This window comes from Saccopteryx bilineata, chromosome 4 (assembly GCF_036850765.1).
Source record: "Saccopteryx bilineata isolate mSacBil1 chromosome 4, mSacBil1_pri_phased_curated, whole genome shotgun sequence".
NCBI lineage: Eukaryota > Metazoa > Chordata > Mammalia > Chiroptera > Emballonuridae > Saccopteryx > Saccopteryx bilineata.
Genome location: NC_089493.1, coordinates 89,818,866 through 89,842,819, shown reverse-complemented (window position 1 = coordinate 89,842,819; position 23,954 = coordinate 89,818,866). Strand labels below are relative to the sequence as shown.

General features: G+C 43.2%; 1 long non-coding RNA gene across 4 annotated transcripts; it reads right to left on the bottom strand.

Moving 5' to 3' along the window:
- Window positions 1-3,369: 3,369 nt before the first annotated feature.
- On the bottom strand, window positions 3,370-23,954 carry LOC136335980 (uncharacterized). Of its 4 annotated transcripts, none has more exons than XR_010731347.1 (6): window positions 23,773-23,953; window positions 18,577-18,729; window positions 18,123-18,252; window positions 16,653-16,742; window positions 14,624-14,809; window positions 3,370-4,642 (listed from the first exon to the last, which is right to left on the bottom strand). It is a non-coding gene; the product is annotated as an uncharacterized lncRNA (long non-coding RNA). The 4 variants fall into 4 exon arrangements; XR_010731348.1 differs by lacking the exon at window positions 3,370-4,642 and adding an exon at window positions 8,556-8,660 and having other exon boundaries at window positions 23,773-23,954; XR_010731346.1 differs by lacking the exons at window positions 3,370-4,642; window positions 14,624-14,809 and adding exons at window positions 15,052-15,669; window positions 16,034-16,233.

Genomic DNA, 23,954 nt, shown 5'->3' with positions numbered 1-23,954 from the left:
TGTCCAAAGAAAGAAAACTGTGTGGAAATAGCTTTGAGCAGGGGTCCCAAACTCCAGCCCGGGGACCGCATGTGGCCCCCTGAGGCCATTTTTCTGGCCCCTGCCGCATTTCCTGAAGGGGCACCTCTTTCATTGGTGGTCAGTGACAGGAGCACAGGATGCATCCTGTGAGAGTAGTTGATGCATCCTGTGCTCCTGGAGTACTGTATGTGGTGGTGCCGCAAAGCGTCGCGTTGCTCACGTACAGTACGACTTCTGGTGACGTGAGACACAGGTATCATGGCTCTGGAAGCGCGTCATATCACTTGTTACGGCTAGCAGTGACAAATATGGAAAGGACATTGACCATCTCATTAACCAAAAGCAGGCCCATAGTTCCCATTGAAATATTGGCCAGTTGGTTGATTTAAATTTACTTGTTCCTTATTTTAAATATTGTATTTGTTCCCGTTTTGTTTTTTTACCTTAAGATAAGATATGTGCAGTGTGCACAAGGATTTTTTTCATAGTTTTTTTTTTATAGTCCGGCCCTCCAACGGTCTGAGACAGTGAACTGGCCCCCTCGCTTTGAGAGTGAAGAGCTACCCTTGCTGCTTTTTGTCCTCAGTCTTCCAAAATGTTACCACTTTTTGGTGTGTGGGGCTCCGTTAACTCTAAGGTCATCGAACTCTTGACCTCCCTTCATTTCTCCCCCCCTCCCAGTGCCCCGGCTCTTCTTAAGCTGCTCCAGGGGCCACAATCAGTTCCTCGTTTTTGCCTCCACTGGTTTGCTTACAAACTCGAAATCTCAGGCACAGGAGGAGCAGTGGTAAGGGTGGAGAGTTTGCTTCGACGCTGCTGCAGGGCGATGCGTCAATGGCCCGACCCCAGCCCAGCTCTGAGAGCCACAGGCAGGGCTCACTAGTGTAAGGTATTTTTCCCTGCCGAGAAGGAAGGAATGGCCAGAGCTGTGAAGTGTGGAATAGTAAAAGGCTTTATTGAGTACAGAGCATGCATCCCACCAGGCGAGATTCCCTGGCCCTGAAGAAAGATGAAGGCCAGGGAATTCACAAGGTTTAAACAGCATGGGAGATATTTAAAGGGGTCCCACTAGGGAAGTCGAGCTAACATGACGTGGTAAAATCTCACTGGCTGGCAGATGGTTGCTTTTTCCAAACGGTTCCTGTGAAGCCTCCTTTGGAGCGCTTGGTTGTGGGTGGTCCTAGCCAAAGTTCGCGGGTCTGAGTTCCCCACGTGTCCATCCCCTATTATCCACCGACCTTACATTCTGACCTTTTGTGTTAAATAGAAAAAGGGTTGCCGTTTATTCATCTGGCTACTTCCTGCTGATTCGGGGCATCGTAGGGAGGTGGAGATCGGAAGGTGGTGGCCTTGAGGGTTGTCAGGAGGAACATCTGTTTGGCCGTGAGTTGAGAAACTTTGCAGATGCGGTCCTGTAAGGATTTTTAAAAAAAGAGGAGTAATAGGGGGATTTGTAGGGTTCAGCCTTTTGGTGAGCTGGAGATGGATGGAGTCCAGTGGTTCCGACTGCCAGTGGTCCTGTGAGGAGGCAAGCTTGAGGCAAAACTGCATGTCAGGAGTGGCATAAAAGGGGAAATGAAGGGGTCCCATCCATTCCCATAACCAAGACCTGTGAGGGAACTAGAGGTCTAGAGTGTGATGGCAAAACAGAGAAGGCAGCCCCTGTGTCCACAAGAAATGAGATGGACTTACCCACTTGTTGCAGCATACCCTGGGTTCTCCGAGTCCAGGCCGTGTTCTAGGAGTTTGAGCGATGCACCCACCTGGCTGGATTGGCCTCCCATTTGGGCGGCTTGTCCTCCACATAGAGGCACTGAGGAAAAGCCTGTTGCCCAAAGGGGCAATCACTCCGCCAGTGACCAGGCTGCTTGCAGTCAGGGCAGGGCTCAGTGGGCAGCCACTGGCAGGGGCCCTGCCAGGACCAGTGAACCTGCTTGCCACACTTAAAGCAAGCTGCTGGTGGGGTTTCTCTTTGTGGCTTGGATTTGGGTCAGGCACTTCCTGTGCCTTGCCCCTGTTGTTCTATTGGCCTCAGGGCTGCCACAAGAACTGGGGTTTGGAGCGTTACCTTCTACTGTATGTGGGCCTGGCGAACAGCATTGGCCTGTTTCTACTAGTTGGGACCATTAAAAACTTTAAATGCCGTGTTCACACGTCCTGGATAAGGGTTTGGGAGGGGGGTTGATAATAAGAGGAGGAGGGCTCGTGCAGAGCCTGGCACCCAGATCCCGCAGGAAATGCTGGAGCCAAAGGCAGAACATGGCAGGAACTTCCTGCTAGAAAATTGGGGTTGGATGTCCTGAAAACTGGTGTAAGAGCAAATGCCAGGCTGAGAATGGCCTGACGGAGGAGGGGTTTAAGAACACAATGAAGGAAAGGGCTCCTGACCAGCAGGGTGGAGAAAGAGATGGTAGTGGTGAATAAGAAACAGGTTTTTGCAAAGGACGGGGAGGGGGCTCTCAGAGGGAAGAGACCCAAGCACAAAAGAGGTCCGCAGAGGGACCAGAGAAAAGTCCCGAGAGAGGGGTGCTCCCGGGGGTCAGACAGGAGGGAGAGAAAGTTGGGACTCCACGGAGAAGGAAAGATTAGGAGTAGAGGTTTTAGGTGAGGTTTCTCTGACCAGAAAAAGGCCTGCGTGATGGAACAGGTGACACAGAGATTAAGGATGGGTACATGAAAAATTAGAAGCCGTGAATGTAAGAGATCTCCAATCAGTTCCCAGCTTTTTTGGCGATAGTTAAATTGGTGAAGGTGTTAACACCGAAAGTCCCTTCAGGAGGCTAATTCAGTGGGCTCTGTGGCCTGGCCACATCGGAGAAGAAGAACAGTTTCTTCTTCTTTAGGGAGGGAGATTCCTGTGCCCAAACGGCCGCCCTCAGTCCTTGGAGTGGTCAGATTTGAATATTAACATCGTAAATCTCAAGGTCTGGCCACGGACGAAAAAGGTGAAGTGGATATGCTTGGGATGGGATGACTCTGTGGGCACACACACACTCGGATGGATGGAAAAGACTTCCCTGATGTAGCTACGGTTTCGGACAGGGAGTCTCGGAGAAAAGAAATGAGAGGAAGGCGGAGGCAGAAGACTTACTGCACTGTGCACCGAAGTGGGTAGACGGTCGGATATCCTGGTTCTTTCTCGGAGGGGATGAGGAAGAGGAACGGTCCTTGCAGACTTCTAACTCCTTCTGGGTTTTCAGCACCAAAATATACGGTATTTTTCCCCACCAAGAAGGAAGGAACGGGGCTCGGAGCCACAAAGTGTGGAAAAATAAAAGGCTTTATTGAGTACAGAGCGCATCCCGCACGGCGAGGTTTCCTGGCCCCGAGGTAAGGTGGAGGCCGCATGACAGATATTTAAAGGGGTTCCTTTAGGGAAGTGGAGCTACTATGACGTGGTAAAATCTCACTGGCTGGCAGACGGTTGCTTTTTTCCAAAGGGTTCCAGTGAAGCCTCCTTTGATGCACTTGGTTGTGGGCTGTCCTAGCCACAGTTTGCGGGTCTGAGTTCCCCACCGGGACATCCCTCATTATCCACCAAACTTACAACTAGGTCTGAGCTGGGCACTGAAAGCCTCGCCCTCACTGTGTCCCAGAGGTCCTTCCACCCAGGTCCCATCCCTGTGTCCTTAGTTATTGACCCTCCCTGGCCAGTGTCTGTTCCGGAAAACCTCCAGTCTAACCCCTCACCACTGCCATTTCTCAGTCCCTTCTTCACTGAGGAGTAGCCAGGCAAAGCCCTGGCTCCAGCCACACCTCCACCCGTCTCCACACCTGGAAATCCTCCTGGCTCTCCTCTCAGAGTGCCCATCGAATCCTTTCCCCTCTCCCCCGTCCCTGGCTACCTGTTCTGTGTGGACGGCTCATCTCCCCGTGGGGAGGACTCTGCAACCCTGGAAACTCGTGATGGTCCCTCCCTCCAGCTCCTTCCCCTGCAACACCCCCCCCCCCCCTGCGCCTCACACCCTGCGTGGAGCACAGCTCCACTGCCTTCACCCAGTCCTCCTTCCTTAAGGGTCTTCGCTCACAGGTACTCGCTCGACTTTCCTTCGTGACCAAGGCCTTGCGCGCCCTCTAGAGGCCCCACAGTTATAGGAGGATCGGCTTCCTCCGCCTTGCTTCTGAGACCCCCACCCCATCCTTGAACTTAGTGCCTGAGTCTTTATTTTATCTGAGGCAGACGGCTCAGAGCATACTGCTGAGAAGTAAAAATGCTGTTGTGTGTCTGCTGTAAAAAGTAAGCTTTGATGAGCAGTTTAGGACTCAATACGGAAACATTTAGGAACGTATACTACTTTTTGAGGTGTGATCGGCACTTGAATGTTCCCCATGGCTGCTTGGCCTTCCTTGAGCACCATTAAGGTACGGCCGGGCGTGCGCCCTCTGGAGGCTTCAGGGAGAAGCGTCTCTTTGGGTCCAGCTTCAGAGGTGGTCCTGCTTCCTTGCACTGTGGAGGTCCTCATGCAGCCTTTTCTCCCTGTACTTCCGTCCTTGCGTCCTTCTCAGTCTGGCCTCTGCCCGTCTCTTATAAGGACACTGTGATTCCATTCAGGATAATCTAGGACATCTTTCTGGAGTTCAAAAGTCTTAATTTCTTCACATCTGCAAAGTCCTTTTTGTCCTGTGAAGGAACAATCACAGGTTCCAGGATGTGACTCAAGATACATTCAGTGGCCATTATGTAGCCTATCAAGTATAAGAAAACTTCGAAATATTCAGAATTCATATCTAAAAGCTTTACCGAAAACCATATTTTCCCAAACCTATTTATTTTATCAGGTAAAGTGTTGTCAAAAAGACAAGTTAAACTTCTCTTGAAATTCTGACAGGATATCATGTTACACCGTGGTTGTGAAGGTCTCCAAACAGCTTCAGGTCTTACCTTTCCTCAGAGCCAGAGGCACAGGGACACCAGGTGGATTAAATTTCAAAACTATGGGCCCAGTCTTAGGAGACAGATATTCTCTGGGTCATAACACTGGCAAGAAATTTTAAGGAGACTTATGTATATTTCAAAGGCTCCAAGAAAGAATCTGCAACTACCAATTGCCATTGTATTTCTAAGAAAATGGTCTAAAAAAGCGTGAGTCAGAGATCTGGAGTCAGGAAGATCCTGTCTAAAGGTTAATGACTCTGAGGGAACTTTAAGACCTCTAGGCCATAAGAAAACTCCTTTCTGCATAGTAGGAAAACATAACTATACCTTTTTCGGCCAAAGCCCAGTTTTCATCTCTATTAGGTCTAGCAGTTTATAAACAAGTTCAAAATAGCTGATCTCCCAGAAAGGTTTGCTTCTGGAGTTTTCCATGGAGACATTACATTTCTCTCTATAGTCACCTTTCTTTTGATTAAACATCATCTCCAAAGAAGAAGAGTATTCTTTTTCTCCTATTTATTTATTTATTTATTTTTAGGGAGAAATTAAGGGAGAGAAAGACAGAGAGAGGGAGAGACAGAGAGAGAGAGAGAAACAGCATTCTGTTCCTGTATGTATCTACACAAGGAATCAAACCCACAATATCTGTGTATCGGAAAACCAATCAAGCTAATGGTTGCTTTTTATATTCTAAAAGAAAAGTATTATTGATCCTACAACATGGCTGCTGCACTTGATTTGGCCTGATTAGATACCTAAGTGCAGAGGAACTGACATTTACTATATTGTTTGCTCTGAGGCAGGTTTTTCTGTGAAACCTAAAATAAAAATTGTAACAGCTTCTTTGGGTCAAGAATAAAATGATTTGCTTTTAGGTGTTGGTTGACTAAGAGTTATGATGAGAGGAATAAGAGGGAAACAGGAAAATGGGGAGACAAATTAAAAATTACTATTTTATTTAGTGGAACAAGAACTAGATAAAATGGAGAGCCAGGGATGGGAGCACTGCTAGTGAGTTAAAAAGGTGAAGTAAAAACCCCCCAAAATGCCACAAATATAAGTTTGAGTCCCAGATAAGATAATTTGTTCGTTATTGAGGTTTGAATGAGAGGAGACGTAAAGGAGAAAGGAAGAAACTAATATAGAGGGAGAAAAGAAAGAGAGAGAGAGAAAAAAAAGAAGGTACCACTAAAAGAAGAAAAAAGAAAATAGAGGAGAGAGAGAGAGAGAATTAAGTTTTTTGGAGTGCAACCCTCATAGAGAGAAAGGAAGAGGAAAGAAAAGATAATGGGAGATGTAACACTTATGGGTAGTGTAGTTCATGGAGAGGAGTGAGTAAGACCGGTAGAGAGTTAAACGACCAAATTGGAGGAGGAAAAAAAAATCAAGAATGAATATAAGAGAAACAAACGAACAAATATAATAAAATGGGATAGGTTATAAAGTCTGCGTATTATTCTTGATTTTGAGAGGTTATCTTCTTTCTTTTTCTTTTCTCTCCCTCTTCCTTGTCGGTGACTCTGTACCCCGGGTTCTGCCCCTTTGGCACGCTCAGGTAGAGGTTTGCAGTTGATAAGTCTCTATGGCGATGTCGTGTATTGGGCTTCAGTCTCGTTGGCAGTCGAGGCTCATTAGCATTTATAGGCTCCACCAGTGAGAGTGTCTTTGTTCCTGGAGTCTCTCTCCTAGTCTTTCCTTCCTCAGTTAGTAGCCTGATAATCCAGCTATGGGGTTGCTGCTGCCTCTGCCTGGATAGTAAGAGGCTCAAAGAGCTGGCAACTCCCCACTCTATTCCCACTCAGCACAGGGCTCTGGGTAAGGCTCAGTCAGAGCTGCTAGCATAATCAGGCGGGGCTTCCGCCCACTCAAAGACCTCTGGCTCGGCCACTCTGTCTGATAACACGGGTGGGCGCCCACTCCCGGGGCACTTGGAGGAAACTCTCACTCACTATCTGCGCGCGCAAACCAGGATATCCGGCCAGCAGTCTCACGCCGTGAGTGAAACCCCCAACCGCATGGAAAAGTTGCAGCGTTGGAATTTGCTCTCGCTCCCTCCTCGTGTGTGGCTTTTTCAGGGCGCTGGGGCAGCCTGGAGATTCTGCTTTTGGCCCACAAAGGCCGCTGACTCTGCCCCTCTGTGGGGTAACATGGGCGCCCACTGCCGAGGCACTTGGAGGAATCTCTTGCTCACTATCTGCGCGCACAGACCAGGATATCAGGCCGGCCGCCTCACCCTCTGAGTGAAACCCCCGCCCGCACGGAAAAGTTCCAGCGTTGGAATTGGCTCTCGCTCCCTCCTCGTGCGCAGCTCTTTCAGGGTGCTGGGGTGGCCTGGAGATTCTGCTTTCGGCCCACACAGAGGCCTCTGAAGTAGAAATGATTAAAGCAACTTAAACTGGGTCTAAGTTGCTTTGTCACCAGTGTTTGCACAAAGTATCTTTTGTTTGTTGATCATGATTTACTCACATGGTCAATGAAATTTAGAATCTCAATGGATTTAAAATTGTATTCATATACTTCTGCAGTTTTTAGATAAGAAGACTCCTAACCAATTATAATAAGAAATAAATACAGAAAACTGAAGCCTGTTTAATACAATTTTAAATAAGGTCAACACATCTTCAGGCTAACAATTGTGCAAAGGAAATGAGGAAGAAAGAATTAAGTGATGGAGTATTGAACGTACTCCTCTTCCCACATTTTCAACAGAACTATTCTGAAGATGTTATCTTATGACTCAAGAAATGACACCTTTTGTTTTATCTTTACCTTCTACTTCTCTTCTGGCAGTTATGGAACCTTGGATATATAAATTATAATTTATTCAACTGGTTGTGTTCAAAGCAAAGTTTTCTTTGGTAGGTACCACCTGCTTGGTTCAGTTCATCTTTCTTCTGGCAGTCTGTTCAGGGATGAAGGTGACATAAGACTCTTTCTTGGAAGAACTGCTAATTAGAGACACATACAACATAGATTCCTTACCTTACATAACATACTAATAGGTTGGTAAGTCAAAATAAATAAGTAAAACATCAAACAGCAAAATTAGTATACATTTGAGGTCTACAGAATTCAAGGGATTAAAGGACCAACATGGACAGGATAGATTGACAGAAGTGCAATAGAACATAACAAATTTGGCTAAATAATTGGTAGATGCCACAGAGTTGTAGGGGTAAAGAAATATAATTTGTAGGAATGGGAGCCTTATTAGCATTGTGTGTGAAAGAGGATAATGTGTGGTAATAACCAAAGAGCTTAGGCTTTGAAGACAAATTCAATGTAGAACGTGGATCTATCACTTATGGACAGTGGGAACTCAAACTCTGAATCTCACGTGTTTCAGTATCTAAAATGATTTCTTGTATTATTTAGTGTTTGTTTGTTGGTTTGAATACTTTTAGACAGTATCTAAATAAGATAGTGCAGATGAACAAAGGGATGCATAGTCTGTAAAGTGGTGATAAGAGTGTACCAGATTTAGTTTATACATCACACCAGATATGCATTCTTGCTTTTCTTCTAGCTAGAGTATCCATAGCAATGATGGTCTTTGCCTCTGCTATGTGACCAAATGTCTAATGTGGATGCTGGTATAGGTACCTCATGTCTCTTTCCAGCGAGAGGAAACATTGTCTGGTCTTCCACCAGCACTTTACCTTGAGCTTTCCACCTCTGGGCTCCTGTCTAATTTAAGTTTCCTCCGAAAGAGGAGCTAGAGTTAAGGATTTGTGTGTCGTCAGTTTAAGTGAGAAGGAGATATCTGGAAGTAGAAGAAACAAAGTAAAGAGGATTAGAGAAGGAAGGAAAAACCTATATAAATGTATATTTTTGATGTTACTGAAGAGAGCAAATGTCTACGTTATTTGTCTACAATGTGTGAGACAGTGGTCTACGAAAGGAATACCTGGTTGACTAAAACAACAGGTTGATTAGAAGTTAGAATTTGAGGAGAATAAGATATCAAACAAATACTAATATAAATAAATAAATAATTGAAAGCTATAAATACCTCTGTGGAAGGAAATGCACATAGCCCTGCGAGAGAGTTAAAGAGGAAACAATTTGGATTTGCACTCAGAGGAGCCTCAGAACAAGTGAGATATAAGACCTGCGAGTACATCCAGATGGAAAGCAAGTAGAATTTTAGAACAGTAGCAGTAGTAGTAGCTAATAGACATAGTCCTATTGTATTGACATATACTTTATAATAGAATCTAATTTTATTTAGAGTTGAGTATAAATAAAGCTTGCCTAACGTCACAAAGCTGTTAAGTGATAGACCTAAGATTCAAACTTGAATAGCTTGATTCAGAGGATCTGTGTTCCTAGATATTATACTGTGATAGATGATGAAAAAATTGGTAGAAGACAACAGTGGAAGAATATTATGCAGGACTGTGCTAGGAGATCCACGGATTATTGTCTAACTGGCCTTTGTTCTGTTTATTCAAGGAATAAAAGAAAAATTTGTGTGTGTGTGTGTGTGTGTGTGTGTGTGTGTGTGCATCAAGTACAATGAAAGGTGAAAAGTGCTGCTGGAGGATACTTATAACAGATTTATTTAAAGTAATTCTCCTCATATATCATCTATAAAGACCTACATGAGCTGGTCCTTCTTTTTATTCCTTTGACCAAGTTACCACTATTCTGTGCTTCACTTGATTTATTCTATCTACCTTTATTATTCTATCTTTCTTGAACATGTTAGTCATAGTTTGTCTATGTGCTTTGAAGTAGTTGCTTTTTTAAAAAACATTTTATATTGAATTTATTGGAGTGACACTGGTTAATAAAATATACAAGATAAAGGTTTACAATTCTATAACACCCCATCTGTATATTGTACTGTGTGTTCACCAACCCAAGTCGTTTCCATCCATCACCATCTATACCCCCTCTACCCTCCTCCAATGTACTCCATCCCCTTTCCTTCCTGCTCTTTCTGCACTGTTTTCTGTATCTATGAATTTTTTTTCTTGTTCTATCCCTTCATCATTTCACCCAGCTCCTCAACCCCAATTCCTTCTGAGAGATGTCAGTCTGTTCTCTGTACCTATGACTCTGTTTCTATTTTGTTAATTTATTGTGTTCATTATATTCACATATAAGTGAAATCATATAGTACTTGTCTCCGTCTGACTTGCTTATTTCACTTAGCACAAGAATCTCCAGGTCCAACCAGGCTGTTGCAAAACATAAGATTTTCTTTCTTTTATGACCGAGTGGAATCCACTGTGTAAATATACTACAGTTTTTTTTTTAATCCACTCGCTCATGGCACTTGGGCTGCTTCCAAATCTTGGCTATTGTAAATAAAAGCAGCAGTGTATGTAGTCTTTCAAATAACCTGGGCATAATTCTTCTAGTTGTTGTTAAGTGTAATTGCCTCAATTCCTTCATCTTTATTTAATATTACATTTTCAAATACAACTTTCCTATGCTGGTCTTCCCTATGTTACGACGAGCCTGACCCTATGTACTCACCATTACACTTATACTGTTTTTTCTTTTATTCTTCCAGTTCACTCATTAGCTTCTACAAACATGTGCCTATTTATTATGTTTATTGATTATTACATTTGAGTATGTAGTAATACTAGATTCTAATAATATAAATATACCTATATGTAATATAGAAATTGAATTAATAATATTATTAAAAATGCAGCTGGTTCATTTGGGTTTTTTGGTGAATTTTACCTAACATTCATGGAAGGTATGACATCAATTTTCTACAAATTCTTTTAGAAAATATAATCAGAAGGAGCACTTTTGAATTCATTCGATAAGCCTGGCATTATTCTTATACCCAAAGTGATATACACATTTATATGCAGGTTTTGGTGTGAGAATATGTTTTTAACTTAATTTGGCAATACCTAGGAGCATAATTGCTTTATTATATCATAATATTTTCTTTAACTTTTTGAGAAACTACAAAAATGTCTTCAAACTGTATGTTCAATTTCCTATTCTCACCAGTAATGAATGAGAGTTCTTTTTTTGCATTTCAGTTTTATAGAGGTGTACACACACACACACACACACACACACACACAAATACTGTATGGTATCACTGATATGTGGAATCTAAAAAAAAAGTATCAAACTCATAAAAACAAAGAGGAAAACAATGGTTTCTTGGTGTGGGAGTTATCGTTCAGAGGGTGGTAAAAGAGCACAACCTTTCAGTTATATGACAGATAAAGTCTGAGGATCTAATATAAAACATGTTGACTCTAGTTGTATAGTGGCTCTATTGTATAATGAAAATTTACTGAGAGTTGAACTTAAATGTATTCATGATATATATGATAGATGGTGGATATGTTAGTTAACTTACTGGGAGTACCTTTTTTCACAATGTATATGAATGTCAAATCACCACAATATACACTTTAAATTTCTTACAAGTTTATTTGTTAGTCAGCGTTTCTCTTGCTCTGCATCCTTACCTCCACTTAGTAATGCTTGTTTTCCAAATTTTGGCGATTTCCATAACACTAGAGCCATGAGTCCAGGTAAATTCTATGGTTCTAAAAGTAACTGTGATAAAAATGATACCATTTGTAAGGTATGGCAAATCTTAAAAAGAGACTTACAGTATATTCCCAAAGGTTTATGCAGCATGACCACACCATCTACATCAGAGAACTATACGTGAGTTAGAAATCAGCTCCTGCCTGACCAGGCTGTGGCACAGTGGATAGAGCATCAGACTGGGATGCAGAAGACCCAGGTACAAAACCCCGAGGTTGCCTGCTTGAGTGCAGGCTTATCTGGTTTGAGTAAGGCTCACCAAGTTGAGCCCAAGGTCAATGGTTTGAGCAAGGGGTCACTCGGTCTGCTTTAGTGCTGCAGTGAGGAATTGATGCTTCTCATCTCTCTCCCTTCCTGTCTGTCTGACCTTATCTGTCTCTGTCACATACACACACATACACAGACACACAAAAAAAGGAAGAAAGGAATCAGCTTCTGGCATCCTGCTATGGCTCAGTAGGGATCTGTCCTCTGACACTGGAACTTCAATTGCCTGTATGTACAGAGTTGTCCATCATGAGTTACACAATATTATATTAGTACTAAGTAGAGACCATCACAACAACAATAATAAAGAAACAAGGAACATAAAACTCAGCTAGTTGAGATAAACTAACCCCTATCACTGAAGTAGCACCCACAGTGACAATAACAACAAACTGGAAGTCACAAGTAGTCACAGGACGAAAAGTGCAGCATAAGAAATATAATCAACAATGCCATAGTAACCTTGTACAGTACCAAAAGGACACCAGACTTATCAAGGGAGTCAATTCATAAATTATATAAATGTCTAACCACTATGCTATGCAGATGACACTAATAGAAAATAGCATTGAATGTCAATTGTAGTTGTAATAAGGGGAAGAATGTATTTTTAGAAGGAGAGATGAACAACGGGGGAGCAGAAGCCTGGGTTCAACTGCGCCAATACAAAGTGGCGATCCTTTGCCCAGGTAAGAACTCAGAAGTTTTCACAACCAGATCCTTGACTGAAGAAGAGACTCATTCCTCATGAGGATGGTGTCTGGAAAACCAACACAAGTGTAGACCTGTTGTGATACCAATCCATCTTGGAAGGAAACTACAGACATTATTTGGGTAACTACATACTTGTAAAAGTGGAATTCACAGATATTTTAAGAGCTCTGAAACATGAAGTCCATGTTGATCTGGCCCCCATTAGAGTCAAGTCTTGCACATGTGGGAAATTGATGGATTCTTTGTCCGCATCTGAGGCACATTGGCCCTACAGTGTCTGAGACCCTTCCAGTGATTATTTCTCCAGATCCAGATGTATAAAAAATAATGGCTACAGTTAGGAGAATGCTCACAGTGGATCCTAGACATCTAAGTGAAAGCTATTGTAATTGGAAAAACAAAACAGTTGTTTAGTGGAAATATGTAAATCTATCCCACATGTAATAATTAAGTAAAACATAACCATATCACATCTCAGGGTAAATAGAGGGAATTGGGTCATCATGGGGACTCAGGCCACTCTGGGGCAACCGGTGCTGTAGAAGAATGTAGGCAGTCAGGTTGTCTACTGCTGTGAACTCCAAGTCAGAAGGAAGAGAGGAAATTTGTAGCAATCACTTGGAAATGTAGCCAGATAAGGAAAGCAATCTGAAGACTTGAAAGTATGGTAAGAATTGACAATGTGAGCAAGATGACAGGATAGGCTAATTACAGTAGGTAATGTCAACGTAAAAATTGCATCCAAGTTTAAGGGGCAAGGACGACTTTATTTATCACCAGTGTAGTATGGCAGAGAGACTGAATAAAACACTCTTGAACGAAGGCTGGAGAGATTATAAAATGGGGAGAGAGAATTGCAGGGCATTATGATTTCTAATGGGGCTTATAGTCAAACTTTCCATGTAATCATGGCTGGAAGTTTTTACATGTTGTTCACAGTGGTGTCCACTTAAGTTAGGCTACTACCTTCCTTCAGAGACTGGCACACAGGCACACCAGGAGGATTATATAGCCTCCAGGAACATTTCCTTTCAAAGGGATCAGCCCAAGCCCTTGAGAAAAACGTTCTCTGTGTCCTAAAACTGCCAAAAGGCTTTTATGAGGCCTTGCATCATAGCAATAGGCCTGAGCAATTACAAATTACAATTTCATTCCTAAAGGAAATGCTCTAAGGAAAACGGAGGCCAGGAATCAGGAAGAGCCTATCTGGAGGCTTGTGACTCTGAGGGAACAGTAAGGCGTTAGGTCATAACAGAATTTTTCTTTCTGCACAATGGAGGAAACCTCAACTAAATCTCTTTCAGCAAAGACCCAGTTTGCATCTCCACCAGTTCCTGCAATTTATGAACACGTGTCAGTTCCCAAAAACTTATAAACTGGAGCAAAACAGCTGAGTTCCTCAATAGGGAGGGACCCATGTGATTGCCCAGAAAGCTGTGCCTCTGGGATTCTCTATGAAGACATTACACTTTTTTTTATAGTCGACTACCCTTTGTTCACACATCATTTCCAAGGAAGGGTATTCCTTTTATTAAAATTTCTTATTAACTTTAATTTATTGTATTAACATGCATTCAAGTGTCCCACTCAATATAACTCCTTCACCCACCCCCTTCTCCTCCATTATCCCTCCTTTGCTTCTCCCTCCTAACTCCTCCCCCACCTTCCCTTTGGGATTTGCTGTGCTGTTATCTGTATCTTTGTGTTATGTGTATATAATTTCACTAATCCTTTTACCTTCTCTGATCCCATCCCCTCAACCCCCTTCCCTCTGACAGCTGTCTCTCTGGTCCCTGGGACCTGGCCTCTGCCTCTATTCTGTGTCTCAGTTCAGTTTGTTCATTAGATTCTACATATAAGTGAGATCATGTGATATTTTTCTTTCTCTGCCTGGCTTATTTCACTTAGCATAATAATCTCCAGGTCCGTCCATGCCATCGCAAAATGTAACATTTTCTTCTTTTTCACAGTCATGTAGTATTTCATTGTGTCTATGTACTACAGCTTTTTAATTCACTTGTCCACTGACGGACACTTGGGCTATTTTCAGAGCTTGGCTATTGCATTTTTCAACTTAAAACTTTGCTACTCGAAATGGCCCGGTGTTTTTATAGGCATAGCTACATTGGACACTTATTATGTACTTTTCTTAGTTTTGTCAGGTTGAATTTCATAAAGCCTCTTAAAATGAGGAAGCCTCACCTTCAGATTTCACCAGAATCTCTATCACTCTGAGTTATGTTCTATATGTCAAGGTCCCAGAAACATCCGTCAGGTCCACCTTAGCTCCAACAACTGGTGAGTCATTTCTTATTCAGTGGGCATCAACCACTGTCAGGACATTTGAGTCTAAGCCTTGCTTGTTTCACCAATGTTTCCAATTATATCCTATCAACAAGGAAGACAGAGTCTTAATGAACCTACACAGAAACTAATGCCATGAAAATAAGATTCAAGAAGACTCTAGAATTTCTTTCAGTGATATCAGGCAGGAAAAAATAACAGAAAAATAAAAAATATAAAAAATTAAAAAAATATAAAACATGAAATACAAAAATTAAAAAGAGAAAATAAGGCACAAGAAGGCTTTAGAAATTCTTTAAGAGAAAGGAGACAGGAAAAAACCAATATTTTATTTCTGCTTATAACTTAGTTTACTAAATTGTAGTAATTTGTGATAACATAAGGGAAAAGAATATGGGTCTGTACTCTAGAAAACAGAACATCGAAGTGACATCAAATTCCAAAGAAAACCCATCATCACCCTTCATCAATTCTTTCAGTGCTGCTGATCCATTCTCATTCTGCTCCATCCTGGTGAACACTCTCCTGTCCTGAATGGGATTATGACCCAATCTCCTCCTAACACCTGCTCCCCGTGTACAGACTCACTGACCCCGCATTCACTGAATTGACCCTCCATTCTGGGAATCATTGCTACTTGTGACTTGGAAAGCCCCAGATTTTTTGTTCACCAGACTATCTTTCCAAAAGTTTGTCCCCCAGGGATGCACTGAACCTCAGTCAGTGTCCATAGTTCTTAGTCCGGGCATCTGAGTTGTAGCTGAAGGGGCAATCAGAACGATCATTTCTCGTAGCCTTGGCCAACTGTGGTGGCTTCAGGGTTCCTCTCATCTAATTATGAAATACTGTTAAACAGTTTCTAAATTGTAGAATTTTTATCTTTCTTTCTCAGAAGTGTAATGCTCAGGCCATGTTGTTTAAAATAAACATATACTATTGTTTACCTGGTATAAAAAGAAAAAGGATATAATTTAGGTCTCAATGGTTACGCCCTAGAACATTAATTTTTTTGCTGACGTAAAAGCTGCGCTCGGTGCTAATGATGCTATGACACATTAGCACATTTCAGTGAATAAACAACCCAGATTCATCTCTTAAAGGCTGTGCGCCTAAAATCTCCAGTTGGTCTTACTGGAATGACATTAGTGTATTTTCTCCTGAGACTCTTGGAGACAAACTGACTTCTTGCTTTTCAAGCTGCTGGAGGCTACCCTTATTCCTTGGCTCACAGACACTAGCCCGTCTACACATCACCTCCTTCCTCCTCAGAACCCTAATCTTTGTCCTTGCTGCCTGTTTAACACCCACCTAGACAGTGTTGGATAATCTCTCCAGGTCAAATATTTAACTTTCTTTCATTGGCAAAGGCCTCCGAATCATATAAAAGTCACAGGCTTTAGGCTGTGAAATTGTTGCAGACCCTCATTCAGCCAACAGTAGTATACACACTAAATTAAGCCATTTTCTCCTGTTATTCTATCTCATTTTACCTTGATTATTGGTTCAACCTGAAAAACATTTAAAAGTAGAATTAAAATTAATGTTTCTTCCAAACATCTATATCTTGTCCACACTAGCTTTTCCTTTCTTCTCACTCCAGCTTTTCCAGATTCTGGTGTAGCAATGCAACGCCTTCATTTTGACCCCATCAGGCTCCTTTGAGATGCTGACCTCCAGAACGAGATAAGAAACTCAATGCCTGTCTGACTTGGTTACTGCAGTAGTTAGTCACAGCAGACATAGAAGACTAAGACACCCCCTGATGAGACTGTTTGCAGAGCTCAAAGAAACAGTGTCTTACAAGTCAGCACTCCCCCTTCCAGGCTGTGCTGACACCACTCTGCTCAGCAGACCCACAACAGGATCAAATCTCAGCACATCCAAAATAGAGATTATTAGGTTATCAAGGGAACAAAAGTGAACAAACCTCAAAAGAACAACAGAAAGCAGTTCATATGCAGAACCAGGATCTTTCTGTGAGCCAGATCAAAAGATTCAGGTATAATGGTTCACAAATCTGAATAATAAGAGAGAATGTGTCATCAGAATTCAGGTTTATATCACGTAAAAGATGTAAACCAAAGGCAAGAGCCTCAAAATATAGTCTTCGTACAATGCTGAAATACCTATTAGAGGCCCAGAATAAATGATTTCCAGGTTAAATAAAGAGACCCAGAACTGCAGATATCTATGTTTTATAATGAAGAAGTTATGTGGTCATTGCCCCTGGTGCCGGGTGAAAAATTTATATCTAAAACCTAGACCTTTTTTCTAGTGATACAAGTGTCTATGATTTTCAGGAGCTTTTTGAGTATAGTCTCATTTTGACTTAAAAATTTTCCTTTTTGCCATTTTCAAATTGTACCCTTTTGCTATAAGATAATTATAATCATAATTATAACACTTTCCAGAGTTCTATGAGTACCAAAATTTCAAGTGAGTGAATCCTAGCTACCTCCAAACGCATGTGAGGCAGTAGTGTGAAATGCCTGGGAACTCCAAACATGGGGATAGTGTTTGATTTGAGGGTAGTCTTATGAATGACTTTGCTCTCAACCAGTTGACTTTGCATTGACTCTGACTGGTTAAGGTCAGAATTCATTTGTATTGTAGTGGAGTCAAAGATCATAACTTTCAGAGAACGGAGTATGCTTAGGTAAGTTTTCTATGAAAGGCAGAAAACCACCAACCAGCTAGGATGCTCAGGATGAACGGGTACTGTAGCGTTTGTTAAGGGACTCCAGCCCTACTGAGATGCAAGTGACGGTTGATCTCCACAAGTCAGAGCTCAAAAGAGGAGGAGATGTTACAGCGCAAGGCCAAGTAGTAGCAAGAAGTTGTAGAATCTGGGATTGGCTGGGGCCAGTACTTAGCTACCAGAAGCGAGATAGACATAATTACATTATAGAAAGCACTGTCAACAGCCAGCCTGGTTTGCAGAGATATAAAAGATGAATCCTAGAACATGGTATCCATAGGAACTAAAGGTAAGAAAGGCCAGAGAGTTGTTGCTTAATAGATGTAATCAAGAGACAAATAATGGAGCAGCAGAAATCTGAGATGATCTGCTTCTACAAAGTCATGATCCTTTACCAAGTTAAGGCCTGAGAAATCCTCATCACCAGACTACTGTCTGATAAAGAGGTCCAATTCTATGAGGTGGGTGCCTACAACACCGAAGGAAGTATATACCATGTGATCTCTAGTCCACCTCAGAAGGGGCCTATGGACACAGTATTTGTGTGACTGGCTGTGTGGGAGGAAAGACTACACTGACCTGTCAAGATCTCATGGACATTGAATGTAAGATGGAAAAAATTTGAGGACTCAAAGCATCACCACAGCCCCTGTTTAAAATATTGGCATATGGGGGTCAGGAAATTCATGGATTTCTTACCCATGATGATTGATTTCCCTTTGGCCTCAGTAGATCTGTGGACCCATCCAGTGGTGATTTTCCAAGCTCCAGGGTAGGATAAGAATGACTACACAGAGCAGGAAGGAGGATCCTCACAGTGGTTTTTCACCTGTAAGAAAAAGCTATTTATCATAGGAAAGACAAATTATGTTTAATAGAGACTTCCAAATCTATCTCTCCCCTTCACTGACAATTCAGTAAAAGCAAAATATATATAAGACCTCCTGGCAAATAGCACAGATTAGGGCCACCATCAAAGTGAAGGATTCAGGGGTCATGGTTTTTATATCTCCATATAACTCACAGTCTAGTGTCTCCCAAATCCAGATGGATAACAGCAGATTACAGTACATTACCACAAATACTACTTTAGCAAAAGTCATAGCTGCTACAAGAAATGTATCATAATTAGAGCAGGCAATCACACACTCACATATGTGCTATGCAGCTTTAGATCTGAAACATACGCTTCTCAAAACTCCAGAGGATGTGGTTTAGCAACGGTGTGTGTTACATGGAACCAACAACAGTATACATCCACAGTCACTCAATCTCTTCCTGTGTAGCCCACAGCATTCTGGATAACCTGCAGGACATCACATTGGTACATTATATTGATGACAACATCTTATGGTCTGTGTCTTATTTGATGATAACATCAGTGAGAACAATGATATCCACTGTTAAGATTGATGCCACTGAGAGAATCAGCTCCACTGATCAGCCATTGAAGTAAAGTGTGAGAGCTCCATGGTCTGTAGGGCCATCCACTTCTGCCACCTCAGAAGTCTGCTACATCTATGAGGCTTGCATGTCTCCAAAAGTCCGGACCATGCAGAATGCACCCTGCAGAGTAATGGACATGGTAATGTACTTGCTTCTCTGTCTAATTCATGTTAAAATGAGAATGGTGCTTTGTAAAGCCCTTGGCCAAACATAATAAGACAATTATCTACAGACTCTCATTTTTCTGAAGCATGCCTACATTTTCTGCAGTAATAGAGCAACAGCTTCTGATCTGCTACTAGGCTGCAAGAGAGATGGATGTGTCTAAACTTGGGTAGCCAGGCTCCTCATCATGACTTGTGTTCTATCACACTCCCAACATACAGTCACTTGGGAATACATCACAGAAGCAAGTGATATAGCCCAGAGTGTACAAGGACAGGTGGCTAAAACCATTGGTGCCTTGCTCTCCAGCACTGTGTCCTGTCACATAGCTCTCACCTGTAAACTTACAGAAGTCCACTCTGACTAGTCAGCTAGAAGGCAGAGGGGACGCATACTCCCACATACATCTTCACCCCAATTCCTGACCCATTTGCCACTCTCCCAACTGCCAAAACTCTTTTTCAGCCTTCCACACTCATGCACCAATCCCTGTTATGAAGCTAGCTTCCTGACTAGACTTGAGAAGGCCTTAGGCAAGAAAGGTAAACTTTTGCTTTCCTGTAGGGCACTTTAAGAGATGCTGAAAATGTCCAACTGCAGACCACACTTTAAAGCAAGCTGAACATCAACCTGGTCACAGGTAGACTCTGTGAAACTTTGGCACTCACTTTGGAAACTGCTTGCTGTGGACTTTGTTGCCTGCTGTGCCTTCACCACTTTCCCACAGACTGCAATCCCAAGACTTTTTTAGTCTAAATCAAACTTACAGTCCCGTGCTGACTCAAGATTTCTGTGTTCATAGTGTCCACAGTACTCCAAATCTTCATCACTGTCCAGACTCACAGGTCCCTACTAGATGCACATCACCCTTCCCACTGGTTTCTGTCCATGTCCCTTATGCCCTTTGCAGCTAGATCTCCCTCTAATATGAGTCTTTAAAAACTTGACCTTCCCTCCATTCTCCATATTGCACCCTTGAACCCATTTCAGTCCAGAAAAATGATAGCTTCAACCTCATTGCAACAATTTCAGTTGCTCCACCCTTATAACGTAGCTCTGTACCCATTCAGGCTCTTAAACCTCATCCTATATCCTCCCAAGAAGGTACCAGCAGATCCTCTTAATCCTCAGTGACATGCACCACACCAAACTTCTTCCTGGCTTTAAAACTCCTTAACCTGACCCTGCACAGGACCCCTTTGTACCTACCCTGCTGTCCACCTCAAGATTCAACCCTCGACCTCTGAGGCTGGTTCCCTAAGATTCTGCCCGATGCTCACTAGCCACAGGAGCAGACATAAAAGCAAGCAAACCGCATGGTACAGCGATTTCTAAACTCCTGTGTCCTGTTTATTAACTATCATTCCGACCGGCATTCCAAATTTATGAAAACATCAAAGCAAGCACATATGTGAGAACACAAATCCCTTGGGTGGGTGACCAGGCAGGGCACTGCGGAGTGAACCTTCGGTGAGGCCTTGGGATAGCTGACAGCAGCCAGGATCTCTGCTCCACTTGAGGGCGAATGCTGAAGGGTTTTAAGGAGTAGTTACATTAACTACTCTGTTGGGGTTATAACAATTATCGGTATAATCTGTGTGATTCTGTTTTTTAAGAGACAAAGTGAAAGTGCACATTGAAACAGGATCTGTGTTGGTAGTTAGGACTGCGGCATTGCTATACCCTTCCTGGTCTCTAGGAGGCATCAGGCTTCACTGGTGGGGAAAATGTCTGGCTTTTTGGGGACCCCTATTTGGTCCACCAGAGCTCTAACACTAGGTGCACATGTTCACTCTTTATACAGAACAAATGTTGTTTCTGCAGGGGAACTGCGCTATGCTCCTGCACTATAGGAGCCTTCCGTTGCCTCTCACTCCCTGTGGCGTTTGTACTGCTAGTCATTGCAGCCACTGAGCCAGTTGATGTAAATAACCTCAGACCAAAGATGGTTCTGGATACCCAGCCCGTTGCTTGGTCACAACCCTAATCTCTCATTTACAAGCACTGATGGAGGGGCCTATTGCCTCTTACCCCTACAGACATTTGTATTTGTTGTCCTCACAGAACTACTCAAATGCCGTGGCCTAGAAGGAAGTGTTGATTGGCCAGGACTTGGGTGACGCATATCTCATAATTCCGGTTTTTGAAGTCCCAACTCTGGAAATGATGTCATAGCTTTACCGCCATTGCAGAGAAAAGAGGCTTTGCTGTTTTGTCCTCCCCCAGACACGCAACATGGGTTCGCTTCTTTCACTTTTACCTACCGTGGCCTGGAAATATGCTGCTGTCTATTTCAAAGATAAGTTATGGAAGTTTGCAAGACCTACATTAATGGAGTATGTACCCAGGTCAGTCATGACTTTTCTAGACCTACTATGTCCATTGATAATAGAAGAGAAACTGATATTTACATTTGAAAAGATATCTTCAGCTGCAGGCAAACTGATGGCTATGAGAGGTCTGAAAAACCTCACGTATTTATTTGGAAAGAGAAAGCGTTACCAATCGAAACTGTTTGTGGTTTAATTTCTGCTTATGACTACACCTTATACCTATACAAATATATCTGTCAATTTTTATAGAAAATGATTCATTATATTTTTACGTTAATAAAACATAGGAAATGTAACGAGGAGATTTTTGCTTCATTAGTAAATGTAAATCCCGTAGCTTATAGCAATCATAAAGGAAGACACACAGCCCCTGTCTCGGATTCCTGGACTGATTACTCAACAGAGGTTTCATCACTACTTGTGTGCTACTTTCATCCTGAACTTTGTTTTCATCGCATACAAACTCCACTTCCCTGACGAAAAAGATAAACTTGAAATCGGTAGAAGGAAGGATTGCCCACTAGAATGTGATCTCAGGGCTGGTACTTTGGAGACTATCTTCTCATTTTGAGGTGAGTCTCTGATATGGATTCTGATCAGGGGAGGGGTCCCAATATGGAGGGAACCCATGAGGAGTGGGGAGGACATCTCCACGGAGCCAGGGGTGCCGGAGCTGTGGCCGGCAAGGGGTGTGAGGTGGTTCACTGGTAAAATTCCTGAATTGTGTCCTGAGGAGACTTTGAAAACCTCCTGCAAGCCCTGGTCTGTTGGCTCATTGGAAATAGCGTCACTTCAGCGTGAGGACATCGGGATTTGATCCCCAGGCAGGGCACACATGTGAAGTGACTGTTTGCTTCTCTCGCCCTTCACTCTCTTCCCCTTTTTTTAAAAAAAAATTTTTTTTTTCATTTTTCTGAAGCTGGAAACAGGGAGAGACAGTCAGACAGGCTCCCGCATGCGCCCGACCAGGATCCACCCGGCACACCCACCATGGGGCGATGCTCTGCCCACCAGGGGGAGATGCTCTGCCCCTCCGAGGCGTCGCCATGTTGCGACCAGAGCCACTGTAGTGCCTGAGGCAGAGGCCACAAACCATCCCCAGCGCCTGGGCCATCTTTGTTCCAATGGAGCCTTGGCTGCGGGAGGGGAAGAGAGAGACAGAGAGGAAAGCGCGGCGGAGGGGTGGAGAAGCAAATGGGCGCTTCTCCTGTGTGCCCTGGCCGGGAATCGAACCCGGGTCCTTCGCACACTAGGCCTACGCTCTACCGCTGAGCCAACTGGCGAGGGCCTGTCTTCCCCTCTTGCAGCCAGTGGCTGAATTGGTCCCAGCATTGCCCTGGCCACTGAGGAAAGCTCTGTTGGTCTGAGTGTAGGCCTCAGACACTGAGAATAGCTTGGTCGATTTGAGCATCAGTCCCTGATGACGGTTGCCGGGTTTATCCTGGTCAGGGCACATGCGGGAGTTCTTCCCTCCACTGCCCCAAGAAAAACTACACTCCCCCAAGAAAAACTACAAAACCCTCTTGCTTCAGTATGAAGAGCAGGAGCAGACGCCCCTTTTACACATTCTGGGCATGGACATGTCTGGCTTTGAGGGGAAGTGTAGATATTAAATAGCTGATGGCAGTCAGTTCAAGGAATAGGGCCCATGCTAGGGCAGGAGGTCAACAAAAGACCAAATATGGTAGGGAGAGAGGGTAGAGGAAGCTCTGTGCTGTGGAAGATCCCCCACGAGTTGATAGACAAACCGCATTTGGGGAAGGGTGGACTTTGACAAGCCTCTGCCATTCTATAGGGTCCTGTTAAACCTACAGTTTAAACAGCAGGGGAAACAATTGATGCGGCATATTGCATAGATAAACATGTGTGGACAAGTAGTTCCAACCCCTGAAAATATATTCCTACTTTCGAGATTTATCCCTCTTAATCTAAGTTCCTTCGCCACTTGTAATCCTCTTTCCCCTCACCTCATCCATCATCTCCTTCTCATCATTTTCTAGGTTCTTTTGAGCTCCTCACACTCTAAGATTTTCTGGTTCTTGATCGAAATCTGTACCCATATTTCTTGATTCTTATGGGTTCCGCGCACTCCAAGCTCTTTCTGGCCCTCTACATCCACCTCCTTATCGTCTGCATCATCTAGATTTATGGGGCTCCTCACACACCAGGTCTTACTGGCTATCAATCCACTCCCCCACAAGAAAAGACTTTCTAGGTATTTCTGGCTGTGCATACCTCCAACTTCTCCCTAGTTTTTGACTGACTGCTTCTAGTCCTTCCTCATTCTTAGGTTATACTGGGCTTTGAACACACCAAGGTCTTTCGTCCCTCTCTCAGTGTCCCTACCTGTGCCCAACAGCCTTACAGCCTCCCACCAGGACCTCTGTAATGTTTTATGTACTCACAGATGTTGGCATCAGGCTAAGTTGAAAGCTTGGTTGAAAGATGTCTTGAAGTTCGAAGTTCGACATTATCTTGCCTACACACAGCAGGAAATGCTGCTGCCACCAGAATAGACCGAATTTGGAGTGAAACTGCACACATTTCAGCCTGTAATGAACTGACACAGGAAATTCTGCTCTAATCT